The sequence below is a fragment of the Phyllobates terribilis genome, unplaced genomic scaffold (assembly GCF_046119375.1).
Source record: "Phyllobates terribilis strain yellow unplaced genomic scaffold, ASM4611937v1 Scaffold_11__3_contigs__length_659146591, whole genome shotgun sequence".
NCBI lineage: Eukaryota > Metazoa > Chordata > Amphibia > Anura > Dendrobatidae > Phyllobates > Phyllobates terribilis.
In genome coordinates, this window is record NW_027362771.1 from 571614535 (window position 1) to 571624534 (window position 10000).

At 41.9% G+C, this 10000-nt stretch overlaps 6 non-coding genes across 6 annotated transcripts; all 6 read right to left on the bottom strand.

The window, feature by feature from the left end:
* Nucleotides 1-699: 699 nt before the first annotated feature.
* Nucleotides 700-772, bottom strand: TRNAI-AAU (transfer RNA isoleucine (anticodon AAU)). Its single transcript has one exon. It is a non-coding gene; the product is annotated as a tRNA-Ile (tRNA).
* Nucleotides 773-2394: 1622 nt separating this feature from the next.
* TRNAI-AAU (transfer RNA isoleucine (anticodon AAU)) lies at nucleotides 2395-2467 on the bottom strand. Its single transcript has one exon. It is a non-coding gene; the product is annotated as a tRNA-Ile (tRNA).
* Nucleotides 2468-4089: 1622 nt separating this feature from the next.
* Nucleotides 4090-4162, bottom strand: TRNAI-AAU (transfer RNA isoleucine (anticodon AAU)). Its single transcript has one exon. It is a non-coding gene; the product is annotated as a tRNA-Ile (tRNA).
* A 1622-nt stretch (nucleotides 4163-5784) lies between these two features.
* TRNAI-AAU (transfer RNA isoleucine (anticodon AAU)) lies at nucleotides 5785-5857 on the bottom strand. Its single transcript has one exon. It is a non-coding gene; the product is annotated as a tRNA-Ile (tRNA).
* A 1622-nt stretch (nucleotides 5858-7479) lies between these two features.
* Nucleotides 7480-7552, bottom strand: TRNAI-AAU (transfer RNA isoleucine (anticodon AAU)). Its single transcript has one exon. It is a non-coding gene; the product is annotated as a tRNA-Ile (tRNA).
* A 1622-nt stretch (nucleotides 7553-9174) lies between these two features.
* Nucleotides 9175-9247, bottom strand: TRNAI-AAU (transfer RNA isoleucine (anticodon AAU)). Its single transcript has one exon. It is a non-coding gene; the product is annotated as a tRNA-Ile (tRNA).
* Between the last annotated feature and the right edge of the window lie 753 nt (nucleotides 9248-10000).

Below are 10000 nucleotides of genomic sequence, written 5' to 3' on the forward strand. Positions count from 1 at the left end.
AAGCCTTTATCCCTGTTTGTCATTGGAGCTCCCCTTCCATCAATTGGTGATGTTTTGCTACTGAATGGAAAAGAGCTGTGACTCTCTAGCCAAGATGGTGGCAAAATCAGTTAAGGAAACACGGTACCAGTGCCCCATGTGAGAATCGAACTCATGACCTTCAGATTACGAGACTGACGCGCTACCTGCTGCGCTAACGAGGCAAAATGCACGTAATAATCTGCGGAAGTTGCTTGTGCAAAGCAGTACACCTCTTTTTTTTCATATTGTAAGTGAGCTGGCAGTACATCTTCTCCCATATGGTCTAGTGGTTAGGATTCCTGGTTTTCACCCAGGCGGCCCGGGTTCGACTACTGGTATGGGAACGCATCCTTTTCTGCACCGCTGCCAACATTCAAAAACTGACGCGTGTTTTTTAGTCAAACGTATTTCAAGTAGGATTTGTTTTTTTCAGGCAAAAATGCTGAACGCCCGCGTTTTGGCACTTCATTCTGACCCTTCACACAAGATTCAATTTGGATTCGTAGCTCAACTCATTCTCAACCACCCCTTTTTACACTAAAGTGTCAAGGGACTCAACAACTCATGGGTCCGGTAAGTTATTTGGATTCCCATTTCCTTTCTAATGGAAAAAGTTGTAGAATTGAATGGAAAAGTTCTAAGTTGGTGACAAAATCTCTCGAGAAAAGGAGGGAACAGTGCCCCGTGTGAGGCTCGAACTCACGACCTTCAGATTATTAGACTGACGCGCTACCTACTGCGCTAACGAGGCAAGCTGTACCTGCAGATCTGCAGAAGTTTATTGTGCATAGCAGAAAACTTTTTTTTTTCATAATGTCACTGAGACATTAGTGCATCTTTTCCCATATGGTCTAGCGGTTAGGATTCCTGGCTCTCACCCAGGTGGCCTGGGTTCGACTCCCGGTATGGGAATGCATCTTTATCTTAGCTACTGCCACCATTCAAAGACTGACACGTGTTTTTCAATCAAAAATGTTTCTGGTAGATTTTCACTTTGCAACAAAAATACTTAACATTGGCGATGCATTATGACTTTTGCAAAAGATTTCCTTTTGTTTCATAGCTTAAGCCTTTTTCAACTACACAGTTTTACACAAAAGTGTCAAGGGACTCAACAAGCCATGTGTCCTGTCTGTCATTAGGGCTCCCATGTTCTTTCTAATCGGAAACAGTTTAGAACTGAATTGGAAAGTTCAGAGTTAGTGACAAAATCTCTTGAGAAAAGGAGGATGCCACGTGTGAGCAAAAAACTCATGATCTTCAAATTATTCAACTGACGTGCCAAAAACCTTGACCATGTAGCGTGTTTCAGCTCTTGTAATGTTGATGTTTTGTATTCAAAGCAAAACACTCTTTTTTTTTTTTTTTTTTTACACCTGTCTTGCTGTTTACTGTACTGCTTACACCATGTGGAGAAAGACTTAGTTAGTATTCCTGGTTGACTGGTTCGATTCCTGCTATGGGAGAGACTTTTTTTTGGGGACTAGTGTCCACATTCCAAAGCCAACACGTGCCTTGCAGACAGAATCAGTTTAGGTTGGAACTGCTCTTTGCAGCCAAAAATGCAGACCACCAGGTTTTTTGGATATTTATTTGCACAAAAGCTTATTTGATGTCATATCTCAAACCATTCATATCTCTCACTTTTAATTCCTGGGTGTTAAGGGACTCAACAAGCCTTTATCCCTGTTTGTCATTGGAGCTCCCCTTCCATCAATTGGTGATGTTTTGCTACTGAATGGAAAAGAGCTGTGACTCTCTAGCCAAGATGGTGGCAAAATCAGTTAAGGAAACACGGTACCAGTGCCCCATGTGAGAATCGAACTCATGACCTTCAGATTACGAGACTGACGCGCTACCTGCTGCGCTAACGAGGCAAAATGCACGTAATAATCTGCGGAAGTTGCTTGTGCAAAGCAGTACACCTCTTTTTTTTCATATTGTAAGTGAGCTGGCAGTACATCTTCTCCCATATGGTCTAGTGGTTAGGATTCCTGGTTTTCACCCAGGCGGCCCGGGTTCGACTACTGGTATGGGAACGCATCCTTTTCTGCACCGCTGCCAACATTCAAAAACTGACGCGTGTTTTTTAGTCAAACGTATTTCAAGTAGGATTTGTTTTTTTCAGGCAAAAATGCTGAACGCCCGCGTTTTGGCACTTCATTCTGACCCTTCACACAAGATTCAATTTGGATTCGTAGCTCAACTCATTCTCAACCACCCCTTTTTACACTAAAGTGTCAAGGGACTCAACAACTCATGGGTCCGGTAAGTTATTTGGATTCCCATTTCCTTTCTAATGGAAAAAGTTGTAGAATTGAATGGAAAAGTTCTAAGTTGGTGACAAAATCTCTCGAGAAAAGGAGGGAACAGTGCCCCGTGTGAGGCTCGAACTCACGACCTTCAGATTATTAGACTGACGCGCTACCTACTGCGCTAACGAGGCAAGCTGTACCTGCAGATCTGCAGAAGTTTATTGTGCATAGCAGAAAACTTTTTTTTTTCATAATGTCACTGAGACATTAGTGCATCTTTTCCCATATGGTCTAGCGGTTAGGATTCCTGGCTCTCACCCAGGTGGCCTGGGTTCGACTCCCGGTATGGGAATGCATCTTTATCTTAGCTACTGCCACCATTCAAAGACTGACACGTGTTTTTCAATCAAAAATGTTTCTGGTAGATTTTCACTTTGCAACAAAAATACTTAACATTGGCGATGCATTATGACTTTTGCAAAAGATTTCCTTTTGTTTCATAGCTTAAGCCTTTTTCAACTACACAGTTTTACACAAAAGTGTCAAGGGACTCAACAAGCCATGTGTCCTGTCTGTCATTAGGGCTCCCATGTTCTTTCTAATCGGAAACAGTTTAGAACTGAATTGGAAAGTTCAGAGTTAGTGACAAAATCTCTTGAGAAAAGGAGGATGCCACGTGTGAGCAAAAAACTCATGATCTTCAAATTATTCAACTGACGTGCCAAAAACCTTGACCATGTAGCGTGTTTCAGCTCTTGTAATGTTGATGTTTTGTATTCAAAGCAAAACACTCTTTTTTTTTTTTTTTTTTTACACCTGTCTTGCTGTTTACTGTACTGCTTACACCATGTGGAGAAAGACTTAGTTAGTATTCCTGGTTGACTGGTTCGATTCCTGCTATGGGAGAGACTTTTTTTTGGGGACTAGTGTCCACATTCCAAAGCCAACACGTGCCTTGCAGACAGAATCAGTTTAGGTTGGAACTGCTCTTTGCAGCCAAAAATGCAGACCACCAGGTTTTTTGGATATTTATTTGCACAAAAGCTTATTTGATGTCATATCTCAAACCATTCATATCTCTCACTTTTAATTCCTGGGTGTTAAGGGACTCAACAAGCCTTTATCCCTGTTTGTCATTGGAGCTCCCCTTCCATCAATTGGTGATGTTTTGCTACTGAATGGAAAAGAGCTGTGACTCTCTAGCCAAGATGGTGGCAAAATCAGTTAAGGAAACACGGTACCAGTGCCCCATGTGAGAATCGAACTCATGACCTTCAGATTACGAGACTGACGCGCTACCTGCTGCGCTAACGAGGCAAAATGCACGTAATAATCTGCGGAAGTTGCTTGTGCAAAGCAGTACACCTCTTTTTTTTCATATTGTAAGTGAGCTGGCAGTACATCTTCTCCCATATGGTCTAGTGGTTAGGATTCCTGGTTTTCACCCAGGCGGCCCGGGTTCGACTACTGGTATGGGAACGCATCCTTTTCTGCACCGCTGCCAACATTCAAAAACTGACGCGTGTTTTTTAGTCAAACGTATTTCAAGTAGGATTTGTTTTTTTCAGGCAAAAATGCTGAACGCCCGCGTTTTGGCACTTCATTCTGACCCTTCACACAAGATTCAATTTGGATTCGTAGCTCAACTCATTCTCAACCACCCCTTTTTACACTAAAGTGTCAAGGGACTCAACAACTCATGGGTCCGGTAAGTTATTTGGATTCCCATTTCCTTTCTAATGGAAAAAGTTGTAGAATTGAATGGAAAAGTTCTAAGTTGGTGACAAAATCTCTCGAGAAAAGGAGGGAACAGTGCCCCGTGTGAGGCTCGAACTCACGACCTTCAGATTATTAGACTGACGCGCTACCTACTGCGCTAACGAGGCAAGCTGTACCTGCAGATCTGCAGAAGTTTATTGTGCATAGCAGAAAACTTTTTTTTTTCATAATGTCACTGAGACATTAGTGCATCTTTTCCCATATGGTCTAGCGGTTAGGATTCCTGGCTCTCACCCAGGTGGCCTGGGTTCGACTCCCGGTATGGGAATGCATCTTTATCTTAGCTACTGCCACCATTCAAAGACTGACACGTGTTTTTCAATCAAAAATGTTTCTGGTAGATTTTCACTTTGCAACAAAAATACTTAACATTGGCGATGCATTATGACTTTTGCAAAAGATTTCCTTTTGTTTCATAGCTTAAGCCTTTTTCAACTACACAGTTTTACACAAAAGTGTCAAGGGACTCAACAAGCCATGTGTCCTGTCTGTCATTAGGGCTCCCATGTTCTTTCTAATCGGAAACAGTTTAGAACTGAATTGGAAAGTTCAGAGTTAGTGACAAAATCTCTTGAGAAAAGGAGGATGCCACGTGTGAGCAAAAAACTCATGATCTTCAAATTATTCAACTGACGTGCCAAAAACCTTGACCATGTAGCGTGTTTCAGCTCTTGTAATGTTGATGTTTTGTATTCAAAGCAAAACACTCTTTTTTTTTTTTTTTTTTTACACCTGTCTTGCTGTTTACTGTACTGCTTACACCATGTGGAGAAAGACTTAGTTAGTATTCCTGGTTGACTGGTTCGATTCCTGCTATGGGAGAGACTTTTTTTTGGGGACTAGTGTCCACATTCCAAAGCCAACACGTGCCTTGCAGACAGAATCAGTTTAGGTTGGAACTGCTCTTTGCAGCCAAAAATGCAGACCACCAGGTTTTTTGGATATTTATTTGCACAAAAGCTTATTTGATGTCATATCTCAAACCATTCATATCTCTCACTTTTAATTCCTGGGTGTTAAGGGACTCAACAAGCCTTTATCCCTGTTTGTCATTGGAGCTCCCCTTCCATCAATTGGTGATGTTTTGCTACTGAATGGAAAAGAGCTGTGACTCTCTAGCCAAGATGGTGGCAAAATCAGTTAAGGAAACACGGTACCAGTGCCCCATGTGAGAATCGAACTCATGACCTTCAGATTACGAGACTGACGCGCTACCTGCTGCGCTAACGAGGCAAAATGCACGTAATAATCTGCGGAAGTTGCTTGTGCAAAGCAGTACACCTCTTTTTTTTCATATTGTAAGTGAGCTGGCAGTACATCTTCTCCCATATGGTCTAGTGGTTAGGATTCCTGGTTTTCACCCAGGCGGCCCGGGTTCGACTACTGGTATGGGAACGCATCCTTTTCTGCACCGCTGCCAACATTCAAAAACTGACGCGTGTTTTTTAGTCAAACGTATTTCAAGTAGGATTTGTTTTTTTCAGGCAAAAATGCTGAACGCCCGCGTTTTGGCACTTCATTCTGACCCTTCACACAAGATTCAATTTGGATTCGTAGCTCAACTCATTCTCAACCACCCCTTTTTACACTAAAGTGTCAAGGGACTCAACAACTCATGGGTCCGGTAAGTTATTTGGATTCCCATTTCCTTTCTAATGGAAAAAGTTGTAGAATTGAATGGAAAAGTTCTAAGTTGGTGACAAAATCTCTCGAGAAAAGGAGGGAACAGTGCCCCGTGTGAGGCTCGAACTCACGACCTTCAGATTATTAGACTGACGCGCTACCTACTGCGCTAACGAGGCAAGCTGTACCTGCAGATCTGCAGAAGTTTATTGTGCATAGCAGAAAACTTTTTTTTTTCATAATGTCACTGAGACATTAGTGCATCTTTTCCCATATGGTCTAGCGGTTAGGATTCCTGGCTCTCACCCAGGTGGCCTGGGTTCGACTCCCGGTATGGGAATGCATCTTTATCTTAGCTACTGCCACCATTCAAAGACTGACACGTGTTTTTCAATCAAAAATGTTTCTGGTAGATTTTCACTTTGCAACAAAAATACTTAACATTGGCGATGCATTATGACTTTTGCAAAAGATTTCCTTTTGTTTCATAGCTTAAGCCTTTTTCAACTACACAGTTTTACACAAAAGTGTCAAGGGACTCAACAAGCCATGTGTCCTGTCTGTCATTAGGGCTCCCATGTTCTTTCTAATCGGAAACAGTTTAGAACTGAATTGGAAAGTTCAGAGTTAGTGACAAAATCTCTTGAGAAAAGGAGGATGCCACGTGTGAGCAAAAAACTCATGATCTTCAAATTATTCAACTGACGTGCCAAAAACCTTGACCATGTAGCGTGTTTCAGCTCTTGTAATGTTGATGTTTTGTATTCAAAGCAAAACACTCTTTTTTTTTTTTTTTTTTTACACCTGTCTTGCTGTTTACTGTACTGCTTACACCATGTGGAGAAAGACTTAGTTAGTATTCCTGGTTGACTGGTTCGATTCCTGCTATGGGAGAGACTTTTTTTTGGGGACTAGTGTCCACATTCCAAAGCCAACACGTGCCTTGCAGACAGAATCAGTTTAGGTTGGAACTGCTCTTTGCAGCCAAAAATGCAGACCACCAGGTTTTTTGGATATTTATTTGCACAAAAGCTTATTTGATGTCATATCTCAAACCATTCATATCTCTCACTTTTAATTCCTGGGTGTTAAGGGACTCAACAAGCCTTTATCCCTGTTTGTCATTGGAGCTCCCCTTCCATCAATTGGTGATGTTTTGCTACTGAATGGAAAAGAGCTGTGACTCTCTAGCCAAGATGGTGGCAAAATCAGTTAAGGAAACACGGTACCAGTGCCCCATGTGAGAATCGAACTCATGACCTTCAGATTACGAGACTGACGCGCTACCTGCTGCGCTAACGAGGCAAAATGCACGTAATAATCTGCGGAAGTTGCTTGTGCAAAGCAGTACACCTCTTTTTTTTCATATTGTAAGTGAGCTGGCAGTACATCTTCTCCCATATGGTCTAGTGGTTAGGATTCCTGGTTTTCACCCAGGCGGCCCGGGTTCGACTACTGGTATGGGAACGCATCCTTTTCTGCACCGCTGCCAACATTCAAAAACTGACGCGTGTTTTTTAGTCAAACGTATTTCAAGTAGGATTTGTTTTTTTCAGGCAAAAATGCTGAACGCCCGCGTTTTGGCACTTCATTCTGACCCTTCACACAAGATTCAATTTGGATTCGTAGCTCAACTCATTCTCAACCACCCCTTTTTACACTAAAGTGTCAAGGGACTCAACAACTCATGGGTCCGGTAAGTTATTTGGATTCCCATTTCCTTTCTAATGGAAAAAGTTGTAGAATTGAATGGAAAAGTTCTAAGTTGGTGACAAAATCTCTCGAGAAAAGGAGGGAACAGTGCCCCGTGTGAGGCTCGAACTCACGACCTTCAGATTATTAGACTGACGCGCTACCTACTGCGCTAACGAGGCAAGCTGTACCTGCAGATCTGCAGAAGTTTATTGTGCATAGCAGAAAACTTTTTTTTTTCATAATGTCACTGAGACATTAGTGCATCTTTTCCCATATGGTCTAGCGGTTAGGATTCCTGGCTCTCACCCAGGTGGCCTGGGTTCGACTCCCGGTATGGGAATGCATCTTTATCTTAGCTACTGCCACCATTCAAAGACTGACACGTGTTTTTCAATCAAAAATGTTTCTGGTAGATTTTCACTTTGCAACAAAAATACTTAACATTGGCGATGCATTATGACTTTTGCAAAAGATTTCCTTTTGTTTCATAGCTTAAGCCTTTTTCAACTACACAGTTTTACACAAAAGTGTCAAGGGACTCAACAAGCCATGTGTCCTGTCTGTCATTAGGGCTCCCATGTTCTTTCTAATCGGAAACAGTTTAGAACTGAATTGGAAAGTTCAGAGTTAGTGACAAAATCTCTTGAGAAAAGGAGGATGCCACGTGTGAGCAAAAAACTCATGATCTTCAAATTATTCAACTGACGTGCCAAAAACCTTGACCATGTAGCGTGTTTCAGCTCTTGTAATGTTGATGTTTTGTATTCAAAGCAAAACACTCTTTTTTTTTTTTTTTTTTTACACCTGTCTTGCTGTTTACTGTACTGCTTACACCATGTGGAGAAAGACTTAGTTAGTATTCCTGGTTGACTGGTTCGATTCCTGCTATGGGAGAGACTTTTTTTTGGGGACTAGTGTCCACATTCCAAAGCCAACACGTGCCTTGCAGACAGAATCAGTTTAGGTTGGAACTGCTCTTTGCAGCCAAAAATGCAGACCACCAGGTTTTTTGGATATTTATTTGCACAAAAGCTTATTTGATGTCATATCTCAAACCATTCATATCTCTCACTTTTAATTCCTGGGTGTTAAGGGACTCAACAAGCCTTTATCCCTGTTTGTCATTGGAGCTCCCCTTCCATCAATTGGTGATGTTTTGCTACTGAATGGAAAAGAGCTGTGACTCTCTAGCCAAGATGGTGGCAAAATCAGTTAAGGAAACACGGTACCAGTGCCCCATGTGAGAATCGAACTCATGACCTTCAGATTACGAGACTGACGCGCTACCTGCTGCGCTAACGAGGCAAAATGCACGTAATAATCTGCGGAAGTTGCTTGTGCAAAGCAGTACACCTCTTTTTTTTCATATTGTAAGTGAGCTGGCAGTACATCTTCTCCCATATGGTCTAGTGGTTAGGATTCCTGGTTTTCACCCAGGCGGCCCGGGTTCGACTACTGGTATGGGAACGCATCCTTTTCTGCACCGCTGCCAACATTCAAAAACTGACGCGTGTTTTTTAGTCAAACGTATTTCAAGTAGGATTTGTTTTTTTCAGGCAAAAATGCTGAACGCCCGCGTTTTGGCACTTCATTCTGACCCTTCACACAAGATTCAATTTGGATTCGTAGCTCAACTCATTCTCAACCACCCCTTTTTACACTAAAGTGTCAAGGGACTCAACAACTCATGGGTCCGGTAAGTTATTTGGATTCCCATTTCCTTTCTAATGGAAAAAGTTGTAGAATTGAATGGAAAAGTTCTAAGTTGGTGACAAAATCTCTCGAGAAAAGGAGGGAACAGTGCCCCGTGTGAGGCTCGAACTCACGACCTTCAGATTATTAGACTGACGCGCTACCTACTGCGCTAACGAGGCAAGCTGTACCTGCAGATCTGCAGAAGTTTATTGTGCATAGCAGAAAACTTTTTTTTTTCATAATGTCACTGAGACATTAGTGCATCTTTTCCCATATGGTCTAGCGGTTAGGATTCCTGGCTCTCACCCAGGTGGCCTGGGTTCGACTCCCGGTATGGGAATGCATCTTTATCTTAGCTACTGCCACCATTCAAAGACTGACACGTGTTTTTCAATCAAAAATGTTTCTGGTAGATTTTCACTTTGCAACAAAAATACTTAACATTGGCGATGCATTATGACTTTTGCAAAAGATTTCCTTTTGTTTCATAGCTTAAGCCTTTTTCAACTACACAGTTTTACACAAAAGTGTCAAGGGACTCAACAAGCCATGTGTCCTGTCTGTCATTAGGGCTCCCATGTTCTTTCTAATCGGAAACAGTTTAGAACTGAATTGGAAAGTTCAGAGTTAGTGACAAAATCTCTTGAGAAAAGGAGGATGCCACGTGTGAGCAAAAAACTCATGATCTTCAAATTATTCAACTGACGTGCCAAAAACCTTGACCATGTAGCGTGTTTCAGCTCTTGTAATGTTGATGTTTTGTATTCAAAGCAAAACACTCTTTTTTTTTTTTTTTTTTTACACCTGTCTTGCTGTTTACTGTACTGCTTACACCATGTGGAGAAAGACTTAGTTAGTATTCCTGGTTGACTGGTTCGATTCCTGCTATGGGAGAGACTTTTTTTTGGGGACTAGTGTCCACATTCCAAAGC